The sequence below is a fragment of the Neofelis nebulosa genome, chromosome 2 (assembly GCF_028018385.1).
Source record: "Neofelis nebulosa isolate mNeoNeb1 chromosome 2, mNeoNeb1.pri, whole genome shotgun sequence".
NCBI classification, from domain to species: domain Eukaryota; kingdom Metazoa; phylum Chordata; class Mammalia; order Carnivora; family Felidae; genus Neofelis; species Neofelis nebulosa.
In genome coordinates, this window is record NC_080783.1 from 141,584,500 (window position 1) to 141,603,317 (window position 18,818).

At 41.7% G+C, this 18,818-nt stretch overlaps 1 pseudogene; it reads right to left on the bottom strand.

The window, feature by feature from the left end:
* Positions 1-2,833: 2,833 nt before the first annotated feature.
* On the bottom strand, positions 2,834-9,357 carry LOC131491046 (uncharacterized; annotated as a pseudogene).
* Between the last annotated feature and the right edge of the window lie 9,461 nt (positions 9,358-18,818).

Consider the following 18,818-nt stretch of genomic DNA (forward strand, 5'->3'; position numbering starts at 1 on the left):
ACTGGAGCAAAAGAAAAACAGTGTGTTTCCGTATATCTCGTTTCCTTTTTTTCCCTTCTTTTGTAAACTATTTGGCTGTCTCCGTTTAGAATATATTATTAACTGCCTGGAGGACAAAAATAGCTTCTTTTGTAGTTTTAGCTCCTCCAGCACCAACATATTGTGCTTTTTCATGGAAAGATCCGTTTTTAGAAAGAATGCAAGGTACCCCCAGGCCCATGAGTAATGACTGTTTGGCAAGATGATTCTTATGCCAGATAATCGCTCTAAAGTCCTTCTTTGGAAGGGTTACGAATTGTTGGGTTTTTTTGTTTTTTTTTTTTTAAATTCGTGTGTATTATTTGTGATATGTTGAAACCTCAGTTAATAAAAAAACCCCCAAAGGATATATATATATAGGGCTTTGGGAATTCCTTTTACTTCCTGTAAATGACTCACAATTTAAGCATACTAAGTTGGATAGAGGAAGTATCTGTCTATCGCTGTCTCACAAAAATATAAACTATAAACCAGGAACAGAAACTGCAGACCTCTGCAAGATCCTCCTCCCTTCTTCAGGCAGAACTGTGGATAGCATTTGAAGTCTTCAAAATGACTTGATGGGCCATGAATGGGATGATCCTGGGAAGAGAGAAGGAACCATTTTCTTGCTTGTGCTTAAATTCATGACATGTACCTTTGCTTTTTGGTATGATTCTCCCCAGGTTCAGAAGTCCTGTCATCTACCTCAAACACAGCCAGAACTGATTCCCTACTCTGTGTGAAGGATCCAAGGGTCTAACCAAACGTGAAGAAATGGCTGGAATATGGAATTCCTAACTTTGAGAGTAATGGTTTTGTAGAATTACATAGATGAACACCAGGGAAAATATACAGATGATCACTGAGTTAGATGAGCGGTCTCCTTCACCTCTGAGATTACATCATTCTGTGACTTTTTACGCTGCTAGGTCCGTTGAGTTTTTTCTGGGAGACCATTTTCAGCCACCTGGACTCTCAGAGTTGTTGGGTCAAAATAATGTTCTGAATGAAAGCTAGTTACAGACATTCTCCTTCTCTGGGGCAGCATGCTGGTGGTAGCTGGGAAGAAACGGTGATCTCTAAAGAAAAGCAAATTTAAAGATGTGACCATTATTATTTCCACTGGAGAAATAACCATTATCTTGACATAAAAGTTACATTTCCCTTAAAGCCCACTGTTTGGAAATTGAGCCATGGTTTTCTGCTACTAGATTTGGGTATCTCGTCCGAGAATTGTACTTTGCTCTGCATGTGTATTTTGTGTATTTTGCTGCACTAACTGGTAGGCATATAGTTTGGTTCAAATTTCATACAGCTGTATTATTTGGAGTGATAATTCCATCAGCCATTCAATTAAGTTGAAATTTATAGGTTTAGAAAGAGCATAAACACGATTTGAATTTTGTTTTGTGAAAATTTTAAAAGCCTTTTAAGCCACTCTTGGAACTTTCCAAGTATGGAAGATTTGCAAAATGTGGCCAAAGAGGCCAATTAAGTTTATCCAGGGTTTCCAAGATCCCAGAACTCAGATCATGGATGGCACCGGATCTGGAAGGCTTCCCAAACAGGCTCCAGATCGTGGCTTCATGAGGAACTTCATTCCTTCTCTATTTTAATGGGAGTAAGACTTAATACCATAAGAAATTTAAATTTTCCAGAAGGTCTTCTCAGTCTTTGAAATGCGGTCCTCTTGGCTCCAAAAAATCCTGGCTATAGATTGGGAAGAAAGACGGGACGTTAAGGGGATGGTATCGTACCTGGGCCTTGTGATTACTGCGTACTCTTTGTTTTGACTGAGCCGTTCCCAAGTGGAATAATTGCAGAGCAGCAGATATCTGGAAGGAGACGGCATCAAAGGCATGTGACTGCAGCTTTTGTAATTTCAAAATAAATTACAGAATGATGAGGGCAAATTGCCCACTTTTGTCCAAACAGATTCTTATAGTAAAAAGGATGATTTCTGTTTGGGGAAAATTATAACTGATGAAATAGGAATGAATTTATATCTACAAATTCAAGTGTGTAAGAATTAGTCCAGTTCTCAAAAACAGCGGCATTAAGGGACAGCTTTTATACCATTCAACTCATCCGTTGCAACTGCGTAGTTGGGTGACTTTTAGTAAATTTATGTAGCCTTGCCACTTGGAGCAATTCTTGGAGCACTTCTGTCTCCCCCCAAAAGTTCCTTTTTGCCTGCTTAGAGTCAATCCAGGCTCCTACCCTCAGCTCCAGGCAACTGCTGATCTAATTCCTGTTTCCATAGTTTTGCCTTTGTTAGGAATTTCATGTAAACAGAATTGGGCAACATGTAGTCTTCTGCGTCCGGTGTCTTGCCCTCACGTGGCGTTTTGAGTCTCATCCGTGTTGCTGCATGTATCAGTAGTCGCTCCTTCCACTGCTGAGCGGGGCACCAGTGTAGGGACAAACCACAGCAGATTTATTCATTCACTAGTTGATGAACATTTAGATTGTTTCCAGTTTGTGGTTATTATCAACCAGGTTGTTAGGAGTACCCGCTTACAAGTTTTTCTGTGGACATAGGTTTTCATTGCTCACAGATAGATACTTAGTACAATTCCTGAGTCAAGTGGTAAGGGTATGTTTAACCTTTTGAGAAACTGAAAACGTTTTCCAAAGTTGCTCTGCCGTTTTATTTTTTCGCCAACACCGTATGAGTTGGTGTGGTCAGTCTTCTTTATTATAGTCATTCTAGGGGTTAAGTATTTTATTGAAGTATTAGTTTGCATTTCCCTAATGACTCCCAGTGTTGAGATCTTTTCATGTGCGTATCACCCACGTGGGTATCTTTTTTGGGAAAGTATCTATTTGAATTTTTTGCCCATTTTTTAATTGGCTGTTTGTCTCATTGAATTCTAGGAGTTCTTGATTAGTTTCACATACAAGGCTTTTATCAGGTGCAGGATTTGCAAGACTTGTCTCCCAATTTGTGACTTGCCTTTTAGATAAAAAAAACTTTTTTTTTTCCTTGAGTATAGTTGACATAGAGTGTTACATTAGTTTTAGGTGTGCAACACAGTGATTCAGCTTTTCTATATGTGACGCTATGCTCACCACAAGTGTAGCCACCATCTGTCTTTTCATTTTCTTCATGGTATCTTTTAAGAATAAAACCTTGCTGAAGCCCAATTTAGCATTTTTTTCCCTTTTATAGATCTTGCTTTTGATTAGCTCTAGCTAGTGTTTGCCCAACCCTAGGTTACAAGGATATTCTTCTAGAAGTTTGCATAGGTTTAGAATTTACATCTTGGTCTATGAGCTAGTTAAAACCATGCACGGTGTGTACAGTCGGGGGGTGAAGGTCTAAGTTCGTTTTCCGGTTTGTTTCATTTTGGTTTTGCATGTGGATATCCAATTGTTTCAGGAGCATTTGTTGAAAAGCTGTCCTTTTCCTTATTGAATTGCCTTGGTATCTTTGTAAAAATTCATTTACCCTAAATACAAGGGTTTACTTCTGTTCTCTCTATTCTGTTTCATTGGTCTATATGTTGCTCCTTACCCCAATAGCACACTGTCTCCATTACTGTAGCCTTATAGTAAGTCCTTTAATGTCGCTCTTGTTCAGTTTTTTTCTTTTTCTTCATTACCTTAAGTCTCTTGGATTTTCATATACATTTTAGAAATTGCTTGTTAATTTCTACAAAACAGGATCTTTTATCTTGTGATTTTGCCACACTTACTTATTAGGTCTAATTTTTTTTTCTTGTAGATTTTGTAAAACTTTCTGTCTACAGGATTATGTCATCTGAACATAAAGACAATTTTGCTTCTTCCTTTTCAGTATGTATGCCTTTAATTTCTTTCCATTGCCTTATTGCCCTGCTTAGAACCTACAGCATAATGTTGAATAGAAATGGTAGGGCGGACATCCTTGCCTTATTCCCAATCTTAGGAGGGAAGCATGCAGGCTTTACCATTAATTATGTGGTTAGCTGTAGGTTTTCCCATAGATGCCCCTTATCAGGTGGAGAAAGCTCACTTCTGTTCCTAGCTTGTTGAGTTTTTTAAAAATCATAAATATTAGATTTTGCCAAATGTTTTTCTGTATTTGTGGAGATGAGTCTATGGATTTGTCTTTTATTCTTTTGTTAAGGTATACTACATTTACTGATTTTTGGATATTAAGCCGATCTTGTATTTCTGGGATGAATTTCATTTGGTCCTGGTGATTTTGTTGTTGTTACTGCTAGATTTGGTTTGCTATTGTTTTAAATATTTATTTATTTAGTTTGAGGGGGAGGAGGGGCAGAGACAGAGAGGGAGAGGGAGAGGGAGAGGGAGAGGGAGAGGGAGAGAGAGAGGGGGAGAGAGAGAGAGAGAGAGAGAGAGAGAGAATCTTAAGCAGGCTCCATGCTCAGCACAGAGTCTGATGAGGGGCTCAATTTCACCACTGCAAGATCACGCCTTGAGCCGATAGCAAGAGTGGGATGCTTAACCAACTGAGCCACCCAGGAGCCCTATGGTTTGCTATTTTTTGTTAAGGATTTTGCATCTTTATTTATAAGGGATATTAAAATATAATTGCCTTTCCATGTGATTTCTTTGTGTGGCTTTTATATTAGGTTAATACTGGGCCACTAAAATGAATTTGAGAATATTCCCTCAAATTCTATTTTCTGAAAGCATTTATATAGGTTTGACATTGTTTCTTCCTTAAATGTTTGATAGAGGTCAATAGTGAAAGCCATCAGACCTGGGCTGTTCTTTGTGGAAAGATTTTTACACTTGATCTTAGCCAAAGGCCAAGAAGCGATTGTGGAAAGATTTTTAATTGCTAATTCAATGTTCTTACTTGATATTGGTGTATCTACTCAGATTTTCTACTTTTTCTTGAGTCAAGTTTTGATAATTCATGGATTTTGCTTTCGTTTTTGTTTGTTTTGGAATTTTTCCATTTCATATAGATGGTCTGTTTTGTTGGAATAAGTTGTTCATAACAGTCCTTTCATTTTCCGCAGGGTAGTGCTGCTTGATTGGGTTGTTATAATTTTCCATTAACTTTAATCACAAGGGCATGGTAGTAAGTACTAAGAGATGCTGTAAAGAATCTCCTGTATTTCAGGAGATTCTTACTTCCACTGTATGTTAACACTCCAATTTCCCATTGGTAATCAGGATCAGTCGCCCTCACCAGAATTGTAACTCCCGTCTTTGCTATTGATTCAGAATTGTGAGGAGACTGAGGTGGCTGAGTGGCAAAATCATTGCTGTGTCTCTTAGTGGAAGCGTTTTCCTTCTTGGAACCAAGATATCTAGAGCAACAGAGAATTTGGCTGTGGGCACAAGAAGCAAAATGTTCTGGTAGATCACGAAGAGTTATAGTGGTGCCACTCCTATTTGCGCCTCTTGATTCTGGAACCCGTGAATCCTGGCTATGAGAGAAACAACGCCATCTATTGGACGCCGATTCAGAGCATATACAGAAGACCATATATCTAGAGAACCACATCTCAGCCCTGGAAGATATTGCCACCTAGCTGGTGTTATAACTGAGTTCTTAAAAGGCCAAGCCAGCCTCTTCAAGATGGTGGACAACATGGTAAGACCAGTTAATTCCATGAGCATGGGCCCATGGCTGCATTTCATTTGCTGTGAAGTGAGTTCCTTGGTAAAAAAAAAAAACAAAAAAAAAAACAAAAACACAATGTTGCATGGAATACTGTGATGATAGATAAGGCATTCTACAAGTCCACAGATGGTAGTTTTGGCAGAAACACTGTGCACAGGGACCACAAATCCATATCTAGAGTGTCTGTTTCAGCAAGAACAAAGCACTGTCCTTTCCATAATGGAAGAAGTCCAATGTAATCAACCTGTCACCAGGTAGCTGACTGATCATGCTGGGGAATGATATTATATTGGGGACTCTGGGTTGGTCTCTGCTGAGGGCAGATTAAACACTCAGCAGTGGCCATAGCCAGGTTGACCTTGGTGAGTAGAAGTCTAAGTTGCTAAGCCATGTATAACCTCCAACCTTGTCATCAGGGACATTTTGTTCATGAACCCATTGGGCAGTGACAGGGGTGGCTGGAGAAAGAAGCTAACCGGTATTTACAAAATGGGTCATCCTATCTACTTGATTATTAAAAGCTTCTGCTGAGGTTACCCTTCGGTGAGCATTCACATGTAACACAAAGATCTTCACTTATTCAGAGAAGTCTATACACACACCTCTTCCCCAAATTTCCTTGTTACCAGTTTGCTAATCATGTTCCTTCCAAATCTCTGCCCATGCCCATCCAGCCAAACCATTGGCCATAGTCCATGAATCAGCTTACAATCACACATCTGGCCCTTTCTCCTTCCACATAAAATGGACAAGCAGGTACATTGCTTGAAGTTCTGCCCACAGGGAAGATTCTTCTTCACCACTGTCCTTCAGGGATGTTCCAGAAAGGGGCTATAAGTGCTCAAGCCATCTGCTTTCATGTAGTGTTTGCATATGTTGCAGACCCATATGTAAAACAGACCTGAGTTTTCTATCAGTCAGCTGGTTGTAGGGAATGCCCCTTGAGGCCATAGATGTAGGCTGGGAGAGAAAAAGTAATGTGGAGACCAGCAGTGGGGATCATGGATAAAGGGCACTTGGGCCACTTCTTCATGTAATTTGCTTGTGCCTTCCAGCCTGACTGTATATTCCACTTGCATTTGATGGTGGAGTGCTGCTCTCTATGCCCAACTTTAAGTCTTGATGGGTCAAAAAACACGTAGTTCATGATGGGCAGCTCAGGTCTACTGGTAACATGGTGACTCACAGGTAAGTGTTCACTCTCTACTAAGACCCGGTAACTGACCAAGAGCTGTTTCTCAAGAGGACAGTAGTTATCTGCAGGAGATGGCAGGGCTTTGTTCCTAAGGATTTGTGCTATGATGCACCTATACAGGCCTGACAAAGGCTCCGAATAGCATTTCTACCTGCCAATGATACTTTTTAAAAAATTTCTGTAAGTTCTAATCACGATTAAAAAAAACTTATTTATTTAATGTGTGTGTGTGTGTGTGTGTGTGTGAGAGAGAGAGAGAGAGAGAGAGAGAGAGAGAGAGAGAGAGAGAGAGAACATGTAGGGGAGGGGCAGAGGGAGGAAATCCCAAGCAGACTTGGGGCTAGAACTCAACAACCATGAAATCATGACTTGAGCCAAAATCAAGAGTCAGATCCTTAACTAACTGAGCCACCTGGGTGCCCCTCTGCCACTGACACTTTAAACACTCTTGGATCTGCTGGGCTATATGACCCAAGTGGCATAATAGCCTGCACGGTAGCTGGCTCTGCTGCTGACCATTTTTGTTCCAGGCTCCACTCAAAACTAGTAGCTCTTCAGGTCACTCAGTAAACGGGCTGGAGTAGTATACCCAAATGAGAAGTATGTTCTTTCCAAAATACAGAGTCACACTTTTTGGTGGTAGGAGGTGCCAGACACACAACTTATCCTTTACCTTAGAAGATATATTAATGGTATAAATTTGGGGCAGTATGGTGAAGTCCAGCCTCTTCTTCATTCAAGGTTCTGGGTCTCTAAACTGGCTCAAGTCCAGGAATTCACTGAGGGGCCAGGGATCTCTATTCTCATGATTCAAGTTAGACTTCAGTTCATTTGGTTTCAACTCTTCTTACATAGATAAGTAACAATTTAATAGGCTGCCTGTCTGTGTCACTTCTAGGGCCATAGGTCTCTGTAAGTCCTACTATCCTGATTACTGCTATCCAGTAGGGTGACCATAATCCAGTAGGGTGACCATACCCACCTTGTCTTTGGCAATTAAGTGTCACCACTTGGCCCCTGCTACCCCAGGATCTAATTACCCCGTTACATCTAAGGATTGCAATTTAGTGATAGCAGTTACTATGGAGATTACTGGCCTCAGAGAAGAGTGACCACAGAGTTTCTGCAGGATGCTAGGGTTCCCTCAGAAATTAATTTCTCATAGTCATAGTGGTAAATGTGCCCTCTGGACCTCTGAGCAGATCTTATATGATAAATCTGCTCTAGAGGTGCCTGGGTGGCTCAGTTGGTTGAACATTCAACTCTTGATTTCAGCTCAGGTCATGATCTCATTGTTCGTGGGTTCGAACCCCATGTTGAGCTCTGTGCTGACAGCACAGGGCTTGCTTGGGATTCTCTCTCTCCCTCTCTCCATACCTCCCCTGCTAAACAAACAAACAAACAAACAAACAAACAAAAAACCACACAAAACCCAAAACACAAAAAAACTTTAAGTCCATTCTAATGTTCTAGTCACCCTAAGCTTTTAGATACCTTCTTCTACAATCCACCAAGACAGTTCTGCAATTTTAATTTCATTTAGTATAGTCTACTCTTTGGTCCATGCTTCAGCCAACAAACCAAACTGTTAGAGCCCTTTCTAATCCCTTGAGCCACAGCATTAAGTTCAGAGTGTCTGCTTAGTAGGCCCATATCAATCAGTTTGGCCCGATCCAACTTTGTGTTCCTTCTGTGTTTATCTTACACCCTTAGTAACCATTCCTACACATATTCCCCAGATTTCCGTTCATATAAACTGGAAAAATCATGTACTTCTTTGGCAGGATGGCGTGCCTCCCCATGGGTCACGCCTCTTTTGGGGCCTGCTGGGACTTAGTCTAGTTACAGGTCTGGAAGCAAAGAGGGGGGATGGGGGTGGGTCCCGAGGAGGATTGACAGTGTCCTACAAAGCAACTGCCTCTGGGGACACCACTACAGCTTCCTTAGGCAAGCAGATGACCGTGGAAGGGCTGTTTCCACTGGCAAAGAAGACTTATTTGAGCTCCCATTTGACTTGACTAGCAAAAATTTTCAATCTAGTCATTTTAAAGACTCAGCCTTGTCCCAGGGTTTCAAGTATTGGGGCATCAGGGAGACCTCTGCAGGTCTCTAATTACACCTGTTTGCCTATTTTCTGTGTTCCCTCCTCACAGCCCTGCCTGGGCTCCAGGAATCTTTGGTGCGTCTGTAACCACTGAACCATTCCTCTCTGGAGTCTTGTTATTTGCTTTCCACTTCCAGGAATCTCTATTTCCTATCTTACTGCTCCTCAAGGACACTCTTCCTGTCCCGACCTCAGAAGAATAGAGACCTCTATTTCTCTAGAATTGACATCTGCTTTCTTTGTTGCTGAAATCCCCTCTCGAGATATCACAAGGCTTGGTTTCCTGATTGAAAGGAGGGTAGGGGAAAACACAGGGAACATGCATGTACACAGTTTAACATTTTAGGATATTACTCTGTGGTAGGAATGCGATACCAAAGTTGTTGAATACAGAGGGGGATACTTCCTCACCTGTCTTGAGAACTTCCTTTCTCTAAATCCATTAGGCATGATAGCTGTCTCCAGAATGGACACTATTTTTCCCTTCACATCCTCCACTTCTCGCCGTGTGGGGGAAGACTTGTGTTTGAAAAGGCTGTTAGTGTTACAGTCTGAGTGACTAGCTTCTGGTGATAAATCTTGTGTGTGGACTGCGGGGACAGCCAGCATCCAAAGTAAACAATGGTTGTTATGAGGAGGGCTGCATGGGCGGCCTGCTGGCTGCACTCCGGCCCTTTGGCTGTCTCTTCACAGTTACTGCCAACCGTGGCTTCCCCAACCCTCTGCTGGAAGGGTGGCCCAGGTCTCTCATCTCCCTCAGCTAGGAGCTTAGTGACTCTGCCCTTCGCACCAGGGATTAGGCCTCTTGTCCCCTCACTTGACAAGTGACGGCCAAGAGTGCCGGGGCTCTGCACACTCCCTCCATCAGCCCAGCACCCCAGCTGTGCTCTCTGGGCAGTAGAAGTCCATTCTCTGCAATGTGCTAGAAAAGAGGAGGGCCTCAGCTATACAGTCCACACAGCTGTCCAAACTCATTTTTTCCTCTGTACCTTTGCTTTTGGTATTTCCTCTGCTGGGAGCACCTTCCCCTATTCTTTACTTTTCTCCTGGTGAAATTCCCACTTGACCTTTAAGACTCAGTAAAAACAGCCTGTCTTCTGGGAAGACGCCATGTCTCTCCCCCAATCCTTTGCTCCCATAGCTTTTTTGTTTCTGGCTCTGTCATAATACCTATCATATTGTGGGATAGTGAGTTTTTTACCTGCCTGGGTGCAAGAACCTTTTTATAAAACTCTTTATCATTAGGGTGGAGGGTGGTGCCTGACACATAGCAATGATGTTGCTGCTGATGGTAATAATAACAGCTATTATTCGTTATATACTTAGCAGTTGCAAAGCACAGTGTCACGAGCTCCACACGCCTTGTATCATTCGGTCCCATCACAGTTCTAAGGCTAGCTGTTGGTGTTATCCTAATTTCTGGTGAATTTTTAGGAATTCTTTAGATGGAGACGGAGAAGAGAATTTCAGTTTAAAACAACAGCAGGAGCACAGGTGGGGAAGCATGGCCTGTTGGGGGCAGGATGGGTGGTCCCGGGAAGGGATACAAAGGAGAAAAGTAGGGCTGGAAAGGTGAGCTGGTGCCATATTGTAGAGGCTCTTGGATGCCCTAAGGCACTGCATTTTCTTAGTAGGCAGCAGGAAGCATTCAAGGAGGAGCCAATGTGACCCGAGTGGGAGACCAGAAACCAGGAACAAGCTGAGGCAGTGAGCTAGGCGAGGCCCAAGCATTCATCACACATCTTGGTGGGGGGGATGGTGGAGGGTGAGGCACCAAGCTGGGGACTGGAGTCCAGAACCAAGCGGCACAGAGCCAGGCTGCCAGATGCTCACAACCAGTTTGCAAACTGCCAGAGGAGTACCCAACGCACACTTGTAGGTGCCATCATGAATGTCTGCACACAAAGAAAGAAAGATGCAGGGTCCCTGGGGCCGGGGGCATCAGGAAAGCTTTTAGGGGAGGTGATGCTTGAGCTGGGACTCTATTTATCTGACCTGAAGGTGTGGAGAGGCAGAGGTGAGGTGGAGGGAGGCACTGGCAAGAAGATAGCACCAAGGCATCAAGAGTACCACCAGTTCACGGGACCCGCTGGGTTTTGTTTGTTTGTTTATTTGTTTGTTTTGCTTTATAAAATTTCTTTTGCATATGTAATGCTTGTTTATTATATAAAATGTATCAAATATAGAAAACAAAAAGAATAAGTTTATAATCCTAATGCCTAGAGATGATTATTTTAAAAATTCAGTCAATATCCTTCCATTTTTATGTGAGTATGTATGTTTGAATAAGAATAAATGTGCATCCAAAGAAGAATCCAGATGGCTAACAGACATGAAAAATGTTGAACATCGCTCATCATCAGGGAAATACAAATCAAAACCACAATGGGATACCACCTCCCACCTGTCAGAAGGGCTAACGTTAACAACTCAGGCAACAGATGTTGGTGAGGATGCGGAGAAAGAGGCTCTCTTTTGCATTGCTGGTGGGAATGCAAGCTGGCACAGCCACTCTGGAAAACAGTAGGGAGGTTCCTCAAAAGATTAAAAATAGAACTACCCTATGACCCAGCAATTGCACTACTAGGTATTTATCCAAGGGATACAGGTATGCTGTTTCGAAGGAGCACATGCACCCCAATGTTTATAGCAGCAATATCAACAGTAGCCAAATTACGGAAAGAGCTCAAATGTCCGTCAACTGACAAATGGATAAAGAAGATGTGGTATATATATATGTATATATATGTGTGTGTATATATACATACATACACATATATATGTGTGTGTATATATACATATATATACACACACATATATATGTGTATGTGTATATATATATACACATATATAAATAACGGAATATTACTTGGTGATAAAAACGAATGAAATCTTGCCATTTGCAACAACGTGGATGGAGCTAGAGTGTATTATGCTAAGTGAAATAAGTCGGTCAGAGAAAGACAAATACCATATGATTTCATTCATGTGGAATTTAAGAAACAAAACAAACAGATGAACATAGGGTAAGAGAAGGGAAAATAAGATAAAAACAGAGAGGGAGGCAAGCCATAAGAGACTCTTAAATATAGAGAGCAAACTGAGGGTTGCTGGATGTGGGGTGGGTGGGGGAATGGCCTAAAGGGGTGACGGGCATTAAGGAGGCACTTGTTGGGATGAGTACTGGGTGTTATAGGTAAGTGACAAATCACTAAATTCTATCCCTGAAACCATAGAAGAAGGAATATATGTGTGTATATATATGTATGTGTATGTCTATATACACACATATATACACGTGTTGATAAGTACGAAAGTGTAAATGTATGTACTAACACCTCTCTACCTTATCTCTATCTATACTGAACATCCTGCTTTACTTGCTTTAGGGATAAAATAAGTTTACATTTCTTTTTTTTAAATGTTTATTTATTTTGAGACAGAGAGAGAGAATAAGCAGGGGAGGGGCAGAGAGAAAGGGAGAGAGAATCCCAAGCAGGCTCTGTGCTATCAGTGCAGAGCCTGATGTGGGGCTCAATCTCACGAACCCTGAGATCATGACCTGAACCGAAATCAAGAGTCAGATGCTTAACCAACTGAGCCACCCAGGCATCCCTGCATTTCTTGAATGTTCCAATAGCACTTAGAATGCCCACCAGCCCAGCCTGACAGGAAGTCTTGTCTTCTTCTGGGGTTCTCAAGGAAGTTCTCTAGGACTATTCAAGAAACCCCTACCTATTCCTCAACCTGTCCTAATGGTACTGCTCCCTGTCTGCCCTCTATTTGTACCTGAGATTTAAATAGGAAAGGGGATTCTGGATGGACAATTCATTCCAATTGAAGTGAAAACACTTCCTGGGCCTGGAACTATGTCTTTCTTGTCCAATGTCATACCCTCAACATTGCAAATAACACCCGCCCTAGGATAGATGTTCACTAAACAACTGAGTGAATGAATTCAAACTTCTACTTGTTCATGCAATGAACATTTATTGAATATTTTTGATGTGCTGAGTTCTGCGTTGGGGGTTGGAGGCAGACACGTAGACAACATGAAACTTTCATCTGTGATGGACAGAACTTAAAGATAAGCAGCTTTAAAAAACAGATGAGGCTCTTTCTGGGAAGAAGATGGCGGCATAGGAGGACTTTGGGCTCACCGCGTCCTGCTGATCATTTAGATTCCACTTATACCTGCCTAAAAAACCCAGAAAACCGCCAGAAGATTAGCAGAACAGACTCTACGGAGCCAAGCATAGACGAGAGTCCCACGGAAGAGGGTAGGAAGGGCAGCGAGGCTGTGCGCTCTACATGGACTGGTGGGAGGGAGCCAGGATGGAGGGGCGGCCCGCTGGCCAAGCAGAGGCCCTGAGTCTGGCTTGCAAAAGCGGAGGGGCTGGACGGAGTGTGTTCCGACAGCAAGTGGGACTTAACATCTGGAAGGTTATAAGTTAACAGCTCTGCTCGGAGAGCGGGAGGGCTGGAGGACAACGGGAGAGAGAGTTCTTGAGCCTCGGACGACAGAGTTCAGCATGACAGGGAACAAAGGCGCTCGCCAGCGCCATCTCCCTCGCCCATCCCCCAGCCAAAATCCCAAAGGGAACCAGTTTCTGCCAGGGAACTTGCTTGTACTGCGCAAACACCGAACGCTGTCCTTCTGCGGATCCATCCCTCTGGCGGCGGGTCTGACTCCCTCCCGGTGCCTCAGGGCCCCTCCCGAAGCGGATCACCGAAGGATAAGCAAGCTGAGCCTGCCCCTCCTGCCCCCGTGCACCTTGCCTACCCACCCCAGCTAATACGCCAGATCCCCAGCACCACAAGCCTGGCAGTGTGCAAGTAGCCCAGACGGGCCACGCCACCCCACAGTGAATCCCGCCCCTAGGAGAGGGGAAGAGAAGGCACACACCAGTCTGACTGTGGCCCCAGCGGTGGGCTGGGAGGAGACATCAGGTCTGACTGCGGCCCCGCCCACCAACTCCAGTTATACACCACAGCACAGGGGAAGTGCCCTGCAGTTCTATCCAAAATGACTAAATGGAAGAATTCCCCTCAAAAGAATCTCCAGGAAATAACAACAGCTAACGAACTGACCAAAAAGGATTTAAGCAATATAACAGAAAGTGAATTTAGAATAATAGTCATAAAATTAATTGCTGGGCTTGAAAACAGTATAGAGGACAGCAGAGAATCTATTGCTACAGAGATCAAGGGACTAAGGAACAGTCAGGAGGAGCTAAAAAATGCTATAAGTGAACTGCAAAATAAAATGGAGATGACCACAGCTTAGATTGAAGAGGCAGAGGAGAGAATAGGTGAACTAGAAGATAAAATTATGGAAAAAGAGGAAGCTGAGAAAAAGAGAGATAAAAAAATCCAGGAGTATGAGGGGAAAATTAGAGAACTAAGTGATGCACTAAAGAGAAATAATATACGCATAATTGGTATCCCAGAGGAGGAAGAGAGAGGGAAAGGTGCTGAAGGTGTACTTGAAGAAATCATAGCTGAGAACTTCCCTGATCTGGGGAAGGAAAAAGGCATTGAAATCCAAGAGGCACAGAGAACTCCCTTCAGACGTAACTTGAATCGATCTTCTGCACGACATATCATAGTCAAACTGGCAAAATACAAGGATAAAGAGAAAATTCTGAAAGCAGCTAGGGATAAACGTGCTCTAACATATAAAGGGAGACTGATAAGACTCGTGACCGATCTCTCTACTGAAACTTGGCAGGCCAGAAAGGAATGGCAGGAGATCTTCAATGTGATGAACAGAAAAAAATATGCAGCCGAGAATCCTTTATCCAGCAAGTCTGTCATTTAGAACAGAAGGAGAGATAAAGGTCTTCCCAAACAAACAAAAACTAAAGGAATTCATCACCACTAAACCAGCCCTACAAGAGATCCTAAGGGGGATCCTGTGAGACAAAGTACTGGAGACATCGCTACAAGCATGAAACCTACAGACATCACAATGACTCTAAACCCATATCTTTCTATAATAACACTGAATGTAAATGGACTAAATGTGCCAACCAAAAGACATAGGGTATCAGAATGGATAAAAAAACAAGACCCATCTATTTGCTGTCTACAAGAGACTCATTTTAGACCTGAGGATACCTTTAGATTGAAAGTGAGGGGATGGAGAACTGTCTATCATGCTACTGGAAGTCAAAAGAAAGCTGGAGTAGCCATACATATATCAGACAAACTAGATTTTAAATTAAAGGCTGTAACAAGAGATGAAGAAGGACATTTTATAATAATTACAGGGTGTATCCATCAGGAAGAACTACCAATTATAAATGTCTATGTGCCAAATACGGGAGCCACCAAATATATAAAACAATTACTCACAAACATAAGCAACCTTATTGATTAGAATGTGGTAATTGCAGGGGACTTTAACACTCCACTTACAGAAATGGATAGATCATCTAGACACACGGTCAATAAAGAAACAAGGGCCCTGAATGATACATTGGATCAGATGGACTTGACAGATATATTTAGAACTCTGCATCCCAAAGCAACAGAATATACTTTCCTCTCAAGTGCACATGGAACATTCTCCAAGATAGATCACATACTGGGTCACAAAACAGTCCTTCATAAGTATACAAAAATTGAGATCATACCATGCATACTTTCAGACCACAATGCTATGAAGCTTGAAATCAACCGCAGGAAAAATCTGGAAAAACTCCAAAAGCATGGAGGTTAAAGAACACACTACTAAAGAATGAATGGGTCAACCAGGCAATTAGAGAAGAAATTAAAAAATATATGGAAACAAATGAAAATGAAAATACAACAATCCAAACACTTTGGGATGCAGTGAAGGCAGTCCTGAGAGGAAAATACATTGCAATCCAGGCCTATCTCAAGAAACAAGAAAAATCCCAAATACAAAATCTAACAGCACACCTAAAGGAAATAGCAGAACAGCAAAGACAGCCTAAACCCAGCAGAAGAAGAGAAATAATAAAGATCAGAGCAGACGTAAACTAGAATCTAAAAAACATGGAATCTAAAAAAATTGTAGAGCAGATCAATGAAAACAAGAGTTGGTTTTTCGAAAAAATAAACAAAATTGATAAACCTCTAGCCAGGCTTCTCAAAAAGAAAAGGGAGATGACCCAAATAGATAAAATCATGAATGAAAATGGAATTATTGCAACCAATCCCTCAGAGATACAAGCAATCATCAGGGAATACTATGAAAAATTATATGCCAACAAACTGGACAACCTGGAAGAAACAGACAAATTCCTAAACACCCACACACTTCCAAAACTCAATCAGGAGGAAATAGAAAGCTTGAACAGACCCATAACCAGCGAAGAAATTGAATCAGTTATCAAAAATCTCCCAACAAATAAGAGTCCAGGATCAGATGCCTTCCCAGGGGAGTTTTACCAGACGTTGAAAGCAGAGATAATACCTATCCTTCTCAAGCTATTCCAAAAAATAGAAAGGGAAGGAAAACTTCCAGACTCATTCTATGAAGCCAGTATTACTTTGATTCCTAAACCAGACAGAGACCCAGGAAAAAAAGAGAACTACAGGCCAATATCCCTGATGAATATGGATGTAAAAATTCTCAATAAGATACTAGCAAATCGAATTCAACAGCATATAAAAAGAATTATTCACCATGATCAAGTGGGATTCATTTCTGGGCTGCAGGGCTGGTTCAACATTCGCAAATCAATCCATGTGATACATCACATTAATAAAAGAAAAGATAAGAACCATATGATCCTGTCAATCGTTGCAGAAAAGGCCTTTGACAAAATTCAGCAAACTTTCTTAATAAAAACCTTGAGAAAGTCGGGATAGAAGGAACATACTTAAAGATCATAAAAGCCATTTATGAAAAGCCCACAGCTAACATCATCCTCAATGGGGAAAAACTGAGAGCTTTTTCCCTGAGATCAGGAACACGACAGGGATGCCCACTCTCACCGCTGTTGTTTAATATAGTGCTGGAAGTTCTAGCATCAGTAATCAGACAACAAAAGGAAATCAAAGGCATCAAAATTGGCAAAGATGAAGTCAAGCTTTCACTTTTTGCAGATGACATGATATTATACATGGAAAATCCTATAGAATCCACCAAAAGTCTGCTAGAACTGATACATGAATTTAGCAAAGTTGCAGGATACAAAATCAATGTACAGAAATCAGTTGCATTCTTATACACTAACAATGAAGCAACAGAAAGACAAATAAAGAAACTGATCCCATTCACAATTGCACCAAGAAACATAAAATACCTAGGGATAAATCTAACCAAAGATGTAAAAGATCTGTATGCTGAAAACTATAGAAAGCTTATGAAGGAAATTGAAGAAGATATAAAGAAATTGGAAAACATTCCATGCTCATGGATTGGAAGAATAAATATTGTCAAAATGTCAATACAACCCAAAGCTATCTACACATTCAATGCAATCCCAATCGAAATTGCACCAGCATTCTTCTCGAAACTAGAGCAAGCAATCCTAAAATTTGTATGGAACCACAAAAGGCCCCGCATAGCCAAAGTAATTTTGAAGAAGAAGACCAAAGCAGGAGGCATCACAATCCCAGACTTTAGCCTCTACTACAAAGCTGTCATCATCAAGACTGCATGGTATTGGCATAAAAACAGACACATAGACCAATGGAATAGAATAGAAACCCCAGAACTAGACCCACAAACGTATGGCCAACTCATCTTTGACAAAGCAGGAAAGAACATCCAATGGAAAAAAGACAGTCTCTTTAGCAAATGGTGCTGGGAGAACTGGACAGCAACATGCAGAAGGTTGAAACTAGACCACTTTCTCACATCATTCACAAAAATAAACTCAAAATGGATAAAGGACCTGAATGTGAGACAGGAAACCATCAAAACCCTAGAGGAGAAAGCAGGAAAAGACCTCTCTGACCTCAGTCGTAGCAATTTCTTACTTGACACATCCCCAAAGGCAAGGGAATTAAAAGCAAAAATGAACTACTGGGACCTCATGAAGATAAAAAGCTTCTGCACAGCAAAGGAAACAACCAACAAAACTAAAAGGCAACCAACGGAATGGGAAAAGATATTTGCAAATGACATATCGGACAAAGGGCTAGTATCCAAAATCTATAAAGAGCTCACCAAACTCCACACCCGAAAAACAAATAACCCAGTGAAGAAATGGGCAGAAAACATGAATAGACACTTCTCTAAAGAAGACATCCAGATGGCCAACAGGCACATGAAAAGATGCTCAACATCGCTCCTCATCAGGGAAATACAAATCAAAACCACACTCAGATATCACCTCACACCAGTCAGAGTGGTCAAAATGAACAAATCAGGAGACTATCGATGCTGGAGAGGATGTGGAGAAACGGGAACCCTCTTGCACTGTTGGTGGGAATGCAAACTGGTGCAGCCACTCTGGAAAACAGTGTGGAGGTTCCTCAAAAAATTAAAAATAGACCTACCCTATGACCCAGCAATAGCACTGCTAGGAATTTACCCAAGGGATACAGGAGTACTGATGCATAGGGGCACTTGTACCCCAGTGTTTATAGCAGCACTCTCAACAATAGCCAAATTATGGAAAGAGCCTAAATGTCCATCAACTGATGAATGAATAAAGAAATTGTGGTTTATATACACAATGGAGTACTACTTGGCAATGAGAAAGAATGAAATATGGCCCTTTGTAGCAATGTGGACGGAACTGGAGAGTTATGCTAAGTGAAATAAGCCATACAGAGAAAGACAGATACCATATGGTTTCACTCTTATGTGGATCCTGAGAAACTTAACAGAAATCCATGGGGGAGGGGAAGGGAAAAAAAAAAAAAGAAAAGAGGTTAGAGTGGGAGAGAGCCAAAGCATAAGAGACTCTTAAAAACTGAGAACAAAC